Here is an 11,088-nt window from a genome sequence, read left to right on the forward strand (position 1 = left end):
ACTTTAAGATATTTACAGGTTTACTGGGTGTTATCAGGAATGATATTAAATAAAGGCTAGTTGCCATTGTCAAATTCAAAATAATGAATGTCAGTGTTCTCCTCAGATGTTGGTAGTATCATCTGGTCCAGGTAAGGAGAGACTAAGAAGTACAGAGGCAAATCACATTTTTAAGAGCTTTTAAAATCTGCTTGAGGTGAAGTTCACTCCACTTTTTTCAGGTCTCCAAGAATTTTTTTTGTGCTGGTTTTATCATTGAAAATGTTCTGCTAATTCTGATGCTGTGGTGATAACATCTGCACACAGTGACTAGCTTTGTGAATTTCATCATAAAGTAGGATAGCCTGTCTTCCTTCTACAGGGTTATTAACATGTCGGGTGTTTTATTAGAACTTGGACTCCCTTTGGGTGTTTGGCCTTAAAAAAACTGAGTCAAGTGATATCTTTGGTTTTGGAAATTTAGAAAGTACACGCCACCTGGATTATTAAGTTTATGGGCACCTTTGGGAAACCTGATTAGTTACAGAACTAATACTATAAGATAGTAACAACAACTGCAAGTTTATTGTTTATTACTTGCTGAGTGCTTTATATGCATTATCTTATTTAATCTCCACATCATTCCAATGAAGTAGGTACTATCATCATCTCCATTTTTCTGGGGAAGAACCTGGGATGCAGACGGGATACCTGAATGAGACCTAGACTAGTTTTACAATCGGTGTTAGCTCTGTAACTTGGACCCAGGCAGGCAGTCTGGCTGCAGAGCTCATGCTTTCATTAAGAGATAATATTTTCATCAAGAGATGGTACTCCTGGGTGGCTCAGTTGGTTAAGCGTGCTTGGGATTCTCTCTCTGTTGCTCCCCTGCTTATGCTCACATTCTCTCTCTCTCTCTCTCTCTCTCTCTCTCTCTCCTGCTTATGCTCACATTCTCTCTCTCTCTCTCTCTCTCTCTCTCTCTCTCTCTCTCCGTCTCAAAACAAATAAAAATGTGTTATTTTTTTTAAAAAAGAGATAATACTTGAGGTGGATCTTGAAAGATGAAGAGAAGTTTAATGGACAGTGGGGACTGGCATATAAGGTAGAAAGAATGTAGTATCAATTCGGGGACATGAGAAACTTACTGGCCTGGGAGCTGATGATGAGAAATAATTTTGGTAATGCTGGTATGACCAGAAAGATGTAGGGCCTAAAAAATACCTGTTTTGGTTATCCAGAGCAGCTTTTTCACTGATAATCTTATGAGGTCTTTAAAAAGTCTCCTTGAAATGTTGAATAAATGCAGGAGATCCCATTTCTGTTTTCTCAGTTCCAAGGATCTCAGATGGGAAGCTTCTGAACAAGATGATCTCAAAAGCATTTTCTGATTTCAGCCAACCTAGGTTTTGCCATCCAGGAGTAAATTCACTGCTCCCACCTTTTCTGCCCAGCTCTGAGTCCCTTTCGTGTTAAAAGAGATCTGCTTGCTAATTTTAAACTGAATAGTATTTCCAAACCTGTCCCCACTGTCAGTAGTTGAAAGGCTAATAGTCAGCTAGCATCTGAATACCATTGGAGTGGTACCTCACTTATTTGGTTCATAAAAGGATGATGGTTGTAAAAAGGAAAGTGTATGATGTGGTGGTTTAGCCATGTTTTGGAGGCTAACTCTTGTTTCCTGCTTTAAAAATGCATTTTGCTATTTCCTAGTTAAGAATCGATTATAATGAGAAGGTAGTAAATGCAAAATAAAAGGTGCTTTTAGGTTTTAATGCACAGTGCTGTTGCTGAGTATCAGTGAAACAGATTTCTTTTTGTTTTTGTTTTTTAAATGAATAGGTAGTTTGTGGATGTGAATTTCAAAAGGTACACATGTTCATCCTGTATCTCAAATCCCTTCTTTCCTCCTCAAGCAACTTTAATTGTTCTTTAGTGGCCCCTTTTATAAAGGGAGTCTATGCTTGTATTAGCACGTATGAGTGTGTTATTGTTTCTAGGATTTTGTTATGGAAATGCTAATTAGAAAGAGTAGAGAGAATATTATCTCTTGCCAGTCATGATAGCAACAAGTGTGTGTGTGCATGCGTGCCTGTGCGCGCGCACGCAAGTGGGCAGATAATCTAAATAAGTGTTTACTTTTCACCTAAAAAATAATAAACATGCACATTAACAAAGTTTAACCTATACTGAAGAAAAAGAGTAGTTAAATAGAAACTGACTAGGCCCACCTTTGGATTTAACAAAGACTTCAAGCAGCTACTATATTTAAAGAACTAAAGGAAAATGTATTTGGATTTAACAAAGACTTCCAGCAGCTACTATATTTAAGGAACTAAATATTCAAAGATAGAGTAGGAAACATGATGTGAGTCCACCGAGAATCACAATAGACAAATGGAAGTGATTTTTAAAAAAGTGAAATTTATGGAATTGAAAAATACATTAACTCAAATAAAATTTCACTAGATTAACTCAGTGGATTAGAAATAGAAGAAGGAATATGTGAACTTGAAAGTAAATCAAGGGAAATGTGCCAAGCCAAAGAATAGAGAGGGGAGAAAAATTGGACACCAATCAGTAGAGCACTGTGTGACAATATCAGGTGCTCCGACAGAATTATGTAACACATGTATAATAGGTGCCCCAGATGGAGAGGAGGGAGAAAAAGGGACAAAAATATTACTGAACTAGTTGTTTACATACCAAATTTGATGAAAATTATCTGAAAGATCCAAAAACTTGAAATAACTTCAATTTGGATGAACACAAAGAAGAACACACCTAGACAAATCATAGTTACACTATTGAAAATATATTATTTTGAAAGTAGAAAGAGGAAGCTCCTTATCACATATATGGCAAGAATAATGTGACTAATGGCTGATTTCTCATCAGAAACAATGGAAGCCCGAAGATGGTGTACTGATAAATCCGAAGTGCTGAAAAAAACCATCAACTAAGAATTCTGTGCCCAACAAAACTCTACTTTAAAAATGAAGATGAAGAAATTAGGCTGTTTCGGTCGGCCTGCTACTCTTCGCTGGCTAGGAATTCACCACGTGTGGAGAAATGGTCTTGGCGGCCAGACAGCAGGCCCCGGTTTTCACAACTGAGGTCGAGCTACGAGACTGAAGAATTGTACTTCAGGTGTGAAATGGCACCTGTACTGTTGAACTCCATCACGGGGAAACCCGCAGCAATGCACTGGGGAGGCAGTGTGGGGTGCGTCTGTACACTCTGGGAGGAAGCCAGGTGACGTCCCAGAGGAGGAGACTGAGCAGGTACCCCGAGGGTCCAAGCTGACTGTGCTAAATTCTGCCTGCTTGGCTACACACCTGGATTTCACACATTGGTCCTCGGCACATTGAAGCTCTGTGTGGCCAGCGTCATGGGACACCTGGATCAGAAACCGTGGCGGTGGGGACTCCCTTCCTGTGCACGTGCCGTGTACCGGGCTCCAGGCTGAGCATGGCACAGAGGTCATCCTCACTTTCAAACTGATGATGGGCAAGCTGAGACATCAACTGCCCTCCAACATCACCCATGCACTTGAAAGTGGCTGAGGTGTTGGGCCTCGTCCGAGCATCTGCTTCCCAGATCACTGGCTGTGCTGTCAGGCAGTCTGGGAACAAAGCCTGGTGTGGGCACTAATGGGTGACAGGGCTTGGACACCTGCTTGGCCTCTCTGCACCTCAGCCTTCTTGCCCACAGGTGACACCATAGGGGTTCCGTTGGGAAACAGAGACGGTGTGAGTCTGTGGGCTCTAAGGGGTCCTTTTTCTTGTCTGCACCCCCACTCCCTTCCTGGGGGTCTTGGCCCTTAAGGAGATCAGGAAGAAATGGAGAGATTTTGCCGTGGGATATGATGGCTTAATAGGGCAGGATTCGGAGACTAGGGAGTTTGGCCCTAAGTTTGGCCACGTGCCGACCAAGGGGTGCAGGCCACCTTTTGAGGTTCTGCCTCTCCCTGCCACCCTGACCGCGGTGTGAAATCCAAGAACAGGCACAAAGTCATTATCAGGACTTTCAAAATAAGATCATCAAGGAAGTAAATAAGACTAGGTCTCCAAACAGAAGAACCGCATCCTCTTCTCCACAGCCTTTGGGGTCTTAATGGCCAGGTAAAGGGTTCGCCTTTGGGCAAGCTTGACCTCCCACTGCCCATGGACCATCAAAGAGGCACAACCACACAGCTTGGAATCCCTTACCGCCCATGACACGCCACACTGGGTGCCCCCGCTGGCCGTGCTCCTGCCTGACCTCTGCATTCTCAGACGCTCAAAGACGAGGAACGGTGCCGGCCGCTAAGAGGACGGAGTGTTTCCTCTGTGCGCCAGACACAGGAGGCCAGGTGCATACTCCAGCCTCAGCTTTGCCACTAACCGTCTGGTCAACCTCCGTGAGTCCTGTTCCCTGGCGAGACAGCTTCCCCACCCCAGAACTGAGCTTTCTGATCGCAGTCAGATCACCCAAAGCACACAGCACTCGTCGGGCAGTCAAGGCCACACTGCCCGCAGCCACACATGTGCTGCATCCAAGGTGCCACGTGCATTCGCTCACTTCCTCCTGTGGCGAGGGTGATACCGCTCAACAAATGTTTTTTTCTTTTCTATTTGCAATAATGTCACTGGCATGCATGACAGAATGATGATTTGGGGCAGCTTCATTGCTTAAAGGAAAATGTTCAGTGATTTTTGGTCCGATGGGTGAAAACACAGGTACTGAAATGTTAAATGTTCCTCGTCAGGTCCTACCTACGATTTGAATTAGCCTAGCAAGTGGCTTTCTTACACTGTATAAAAGTATACCTGCTGGACCCCCCATGGTCCCTTCCTATAGGGTCCTCAACCTCGGCACTGCTGACGGGGGGGGGGGCAGACGGTCTCTCTTGGGTGGGGGAGGTCATTTGGTGTGCTGTGTGACGTTTAGCAGTATCCCTGGCCTCCACCTGCTACGTGCCAATGGCAACAACCAAAAGTGTCTCCAAACATTGTCAGATGTCCCCCGGGGTGAGGGGGAAATTCACTGCCCATTGAGAACCGCTCCCCTGCACCAACTCCCCCAAATGTAGATGGAGTGAAGCATGATTGCTATGACAGAGATTTTGGTTGTTTCAGTTTTTAATTAAAATTTCTAACCTCAACAAAGAGATGCCATCCAAATGTTGAAAAACTGACTTCTTCAAAACTTTTGCTTTCCTCCCATTTAATTTATCTCCTTTGAATGTGATTCTCTGACGTTTACAAGCATTTGGTCAGCATGGATGGGGGTAATTACCTGCGAACCTCAAGCCCTCCGTGATCGGGAGAGGACACCTTTGCTTCCAGGGTGGTGCTGAGCAAGGCTGTCTCATCTTGGGTAGACGGATGTTGCCCTTGATTACATTTGAAGAAGCAAGGACACCTGTGATTTGATTATCTGGACGGAGCGGGTGTACCATAGGTGATCTTATTCTCTCAAATCAAGGACTTGTTGCAATAAGTAAAAAGAAGAGTAACGTTTGGCTGAAGGCAGTGTAGTGTGATGGAAATTAATGGCACTGCCCGAGTAGATGGTCGGACATATCTTTCTCTGGCTGCTGTGTTTTCTTAGGCATGCATTTGTGGTAACCTGCGTGACCCTGACTGCTCCGTGGAGCCCTCATCCCCGCCCCTGTGAAATAGATTTGGCACATGAATGAGATGGAAATTCAGGCACTCCTATGTGCTAGGTGTTGGCCACTGAAAACTCACCTATGCTCACAGAGGGCTTAAATAAGATTGCAGAAGAGAGCAATACAGTCCCGAATCTGCCCCTCCTGTATTGCTCAAACCCAAAGAATGACCAAGATCCCGAAGCACTGGGAAAGCCGGAGGAGGGCAACGCATCCGTGGTTCAGCAGAATGCCCGCATGAGTGTATCTGGCTCATTTTCTCCCACTGACTTCGTCTGTGCGACATTCTCTCTGTGGACACATCTGGAGGCCGAGAAAGACAATTTGGAGTGTCCTGTCTCTTGCAGGAACTCGCAGGAGAAGGCTCGGTGTGGGCAGGAAGGACTCAGCTCAACCCGGAGGAGTGAATCTAAGCTGTTCGCTGCAGAGGAGAAAAGTGCTACCGAAAATTTGTCACCTAGATCACAGCCGCCCCAGGAGCCATGCGGGGGACACGGATTAATGCTGGGGGCATGAATGAATGCATGGGCGAGGCGGTGATGAAATCAGGAAATTGCCTGTGGTGTTCATTTCAGTGAAATCCACCCTGGAAAAATGAAGGCAATCGTAACAACAGCCAAAGAAGAGCCACAAAGGCATGCAAGTTACTATGGGCTAAGCACCATTTTCAGGGCTTTCCACTCGGTAACTCATTTAAGCCTGGTCAGCGCCCTATGCGCCAAGAACTAGCAATATCACACTCTGAAGACGGAAACAGCGAGGCATAGAGAGGTTGCGTCACTAGCCCAAGGTCACAGAGCTGGGGAACAGCAGTACAGGATTGAGAATCCTGGGGCGTCCCCCACCCGGAGGCTGCGCTCTAACCCTGTTCTGTATTTCCTCTCTATTAACGTGATATGGGGGCACCCGGGTGGCTCAGTCGGTTGAGCGTCCGACTTCAGCTCGGGTCATGATCTCACGGTTCGTGAGTTTCAGCCCCGCGTGGGCTCTGTGACACAGCTCGGCGCCTGGCGTCTGCTTCGGAATCTGTGTCTCCCTCTCTCTCTGTCCCATCCCCACTCACGCTCTGTCTCTCTCTGTATTAAAAATAAATAAAAACATTAAAAAACATTAAAGTGATATGGCATTATTTGCTGTACCTAAACAAGCCTGGGTTCTGCAGAAACACGGATTGATTTGTTTACTTGAGTCGTGAGGTCTCCTCTTGGTGGCTTATCACAATTAGCTGGGAAGTGTCTGAAGCAGAGCGAGTGTATGTTCCCTCAGGCCCCTCTGGAAACTCACTCGGGAAACCAAAACCGAAGTGTACAGACGGGCAAGCGGGGTTCGGTCTGCTAAAACTCGGTGTGCGGGCGTCTGCATATCCCTGTGTAACATGATGAATGCATTTCCCACGGAGGGTACCGCCTGGATTCGGAAGCCTTGTTTGGAGTACGTAACAAGCCGGGTCAAGAAGAGAAACAGCTTCCAGGGCAAGATATGCCATGGCCTCCGGGCCCTCTGGGCCCTAGGCAGCAGTTGCTATAGAAAGGCCCAGACATATGTTCTGGTGAGCACGATGGGAGTGAGATTAGTCACGATCTTTACTACTGGTTTAGGGCTCCAGTCAAAACCGTGTCTCCATAGAAAGGAAACCAACCATCTCCATAAAAGTTAATCCATGATTAAGGGGGTGGAAAAAGCCAGTATATTTATAGTGACACGAGAATCAGGAATGGAACTTATAGGCCTTCTTGTATTTAGCTCTTTCTGCTTAAATAATGCAGCAATGGGAGAGTTTTTTGTGGGAATGTGTAATTTAATATCATTGAGTGAGGGAATTGGAACGCTTCACCCGCTCTACTATTGAATGACATACTCTCAGGCCAGAAGCGGGCTTGTGTCAGGACCGAGCTGAGGTCTCCACGGGAGCCCAGTGGGGAAAGGGAGGCACAGTGAGGGTTGGGCACAAAGGGCAGGAACGAGGACTGTTTTGTAAATCCGAGCGTGAGGCACGGGCCGGGCGGCATGAGTGCGGAAGTTCTTCAGCTAAGGGCAGGGGTGAGACGCACCTGTGTAGACAGTCCTTCCACACTTCGGGGTCCCTCCTCGGCGGTCAGCATGGGGCCAACCCTTTGCTGACACTGTCCGGGCCCACAGCCGGGGTTTGAATCTCATAGTAGAAGACTTTTCATTTTGGGTAGAGGATTCCCAGCCCCATCACATCTCCCCAAACCCTGTGAGTTTCCTATCGTTGCTCCTGCACAAATTTCTGTAAACATCGCACTTTGGAACACCACTCGTAGTTGCCACACGCCTCAGCTTCGGGGTCCAGGCAGGCCCTTCCTGTGGTCGGGGTTTCCCACGGCTGCAGCCAAGGAGCAGCTGGACCGCCCAGCTCCTATGGAGCCCAGCTCCAAAATGTGTTCACTTGCTTGTGGCCCCGGCTCCTGGCAGATGGCCCTCTCTGTGGGCCATTCACAGCCTGGCTGTTTGCTTCTTCAGAGCCAGCACAAGCATCTTGTTCTACTGGCAGTCTCTGATGTCAGAGAAGGATGAGATGCTCTTATAAAGGACTTTCCATCCCTGGGTTAGATCAGGCCCACCCAGGTCGAACTCTATTTAATTATAGCCAGAACAATAGGGACCTTAACTGCATCCAACATCCCTTCACCTTTGTCATATGATATCATGTGCTCATGACAGTGACTTCTCATCCCCTTTGCCCTATTCTACTGGTCAGAAGCAAGTCCTTGGTCTGCCTGCTCTGGAGGGGAGGGGATTTGTACCAGGGTGTGACTCATCACAGGTCACGTTCGGGGAGGTAGGTCTGCCACACCCTCTCAGCCCCGGCTCCAGATCCTTTCAGGGCACAGCGATTAGAGGAGGCCTGGAAAGTTAGAAGTGTGTGTGTTTTGTTCAGCTCTGGGATTCCCAGCACCCAGGCCCGGGAGCCCCAGATGGTCCATAAGCCTCCTTCCACTTTGCTTCCAGCTTAGGTGCTCCCAGGAGGCAGGGGCTACATGTCCCATAGAGGGGGCCCTGGACCACTCCCCCCACCCATTCATCCATCTGTCCTGGTGTCATGACTGACTGTGTGCCTACAGTGTCTCCGTCCCTACCCTGGCCCGGAACACCACACTGGGCCCCAAGTTGCTAATAGTTCAGTGCATGTGGTGGTGAGGGGGGACCAAGCCTGTCTTAGTTTCTGTGGGCATTACCCATGTCTCCTGGCCTGGCTCACAGAAAAGAGCGGTCTATTGGTTGTCATAGCTCGGAAGTTGAGGGATGGCCTGTATTCAGGCACAGCTGGGTCCAGGGCTCTCAGTCGTGAAAAATACGCAATCAATAAAGTTCTTTTCTGTCCCGTTCTGCTCTTCTGGCGGGTAGACTGAGCCTCCTCGGCTGTGGGCTCTTAGCAAACACCACACAGCGTCTACAAACTCCCCTGCCAGCTTGTGACATCCTCAGGCACAGACTAAGTTCACACACTCCTCAGCAGGGGACGGTGATTCACATCACCCCCCCTTGTCCCCTCCTTTCAGCCAAGGCCTCGCTTTGTACCCTGTCACTTGCTGCCCTCCACTTGAAGGTGGAGCCTACCGTGATAAGATATGCAGACATTGTGACCTCACAAAGCGCCTGGTCTCCTAGCAACTGGGGTGTAACTCTCACAGCCTGCCTCCTGATTTGGCTTCATGGTAGGAAATTCATCAGGGCCCTGCGGCGGCCGCGAGACCTGGCAAGCGCGGGCGGCCCCTAGCGGCCTCACATCCTGAGCAGCATGCAGAGGAGGCGGCGCTGGCCCGGGGAGGCACTGGCCCCGGCCGCCGGGGGAGGAGCCTCTAGCGCTGTAGGAGGGGCCGCCCTGGAGGCGCCTGAGGAGAAGATGGTCTACACGCGGGGGCAGCAGCCACCCGAGGCCTGCCTCCAGACGGGCCGACCAGCTGCCAGGCGGAGGCGCCACGGAGCCCGGACGGTGGCAGTCGGCCAGAGGAATGTGCCGCCCCCGCCGCCGCCGTCCCGCGAGGACAGCAGCCCCCGCAAGCCCATGGCCCCCGGGCCCTCCTCCAGGGGCCGCACCCTGGAGGAGAGTGGGAGGGCGGCCACCCCGACGTTGACCACCTTCCCCACCATCCGCGTAGTTGGCGACGTGTGGGTCGAGAGCAGCCTGGCAGAAGCGCGGCGCCAGGCGCGCCAAGTCCTGGGAGTGAACCTGGAACCCGTGGTGAGACTCCGCTGCTTCCCAGTGCCTGGGCGTGAGATGCGGGCCACCGCCGCGCGACCTCTCAGCCCCGGGACGGGTTGTGCCTGGAGGGATGAACCAGGGACAGCCGGGACCGCGTCCCCTAGTGCACTTTATGGGCGAAGAAGCACCAGACGGTCCAGGCCCGCGCCCCCGGGATGCGGCGCCGCCTTCTGGGACTCCCAGGCAGCTGTGCCCTCTGCTGCCTCCCAGCACCGGGTCTGTGGAGGGAGGAGACCCCTGGACCACAAGGGAGGTCCCCTTTCTTCCTAACCCCAGATTGAGATGTCTCCAGGACTGTAGGGGCAGATCCATGTGCTCTCTTGTTCCCTCGTTGGTCTGAAGTCGTCACACTTCCACCCCCACCCCCTCCAAAGGAATTTGGTTCCATGCTTGTGTAATAAAGCTAGAATTTCCTTGCTGTTCACCCACCTCCCGGCTCCTCCGCCCCATTTGTTTTTTCTTTCTTTCTTTCTTTCCTTTTTTGACTGCCACTCTTTCTGGACGAAAGATAGAATATGTGTGGAAAGTTGTTGCAATAGTTGGTATTCTCAATACCAATTGCAATAGTGGGTATTCTCAATCCCACACCTTTCTGAGTTTTAACTGGATTCCAACGCTTTGACCAAGGATACTGTCTAAGAAATTCAAGTGTATCACTGTTAATAATGTAAGGATTTGTATGGCTTTGAATGTCATGGGCTCGGTGATTACAAACCAAAAGATTCAAAGTTCAACTGTGTACACATTCTTAAGACGTTTCTAAAGATTTTATATTGAAATGTAATGTTTGTGTTCACTGAGCTCCTGAAGGAAATGGTAGACACTCGGGAAGTTTTGTTTAGTAAAATTAACTTGGGAAATTCTTTATAAGTGGGTAAAATTGAAAGTGCATTGAGAAACCACACGGTTTCTACTAAAAACCAATGAGTGAATTTCAAAAAAGAAAGAAAAGAAAGAAAGAAAGAAAGAAAGAAAGAAAGAAAGAAAGAAAGAAAGAAAGAAAGAAAGAGAGAGAGAGAGAGAGAAAGAAAGGAAGGAAGGAAGGAAGGAAGGAAGGAGGGAGGGAGGGAGGGAGGGAGGGAGGGAGGAAGGAAGAGATGGAGGAAAGAAAGAGAGAAAGAGAGAGAGAGAGAGAGAAAGAGAAAGAAAGAAAGAAAGAAAGAAAGAAAGAAAGAAAGAAAGAAAGAAGGAAGGAAGGAAGGAAGGAAGGAAGGAAGGAAGGAAG

The sequence above is a fragment of the Panthera onca genome, assembly GCF_046562875.1.
Source record: "Panthera onca isolate mPanOnc1 chromosome Y unlocalized genomic scaffold, mPanOnc1 haplotype 2 h2.ChrY_unloc_8, whole genome shotgun sequence".
Classification (NCBI taxonomy): Eukaryota; Metazoa; Chordata; class Mammalia; order Carnivora; family Felidae; genus Panthera; species Panthera onca.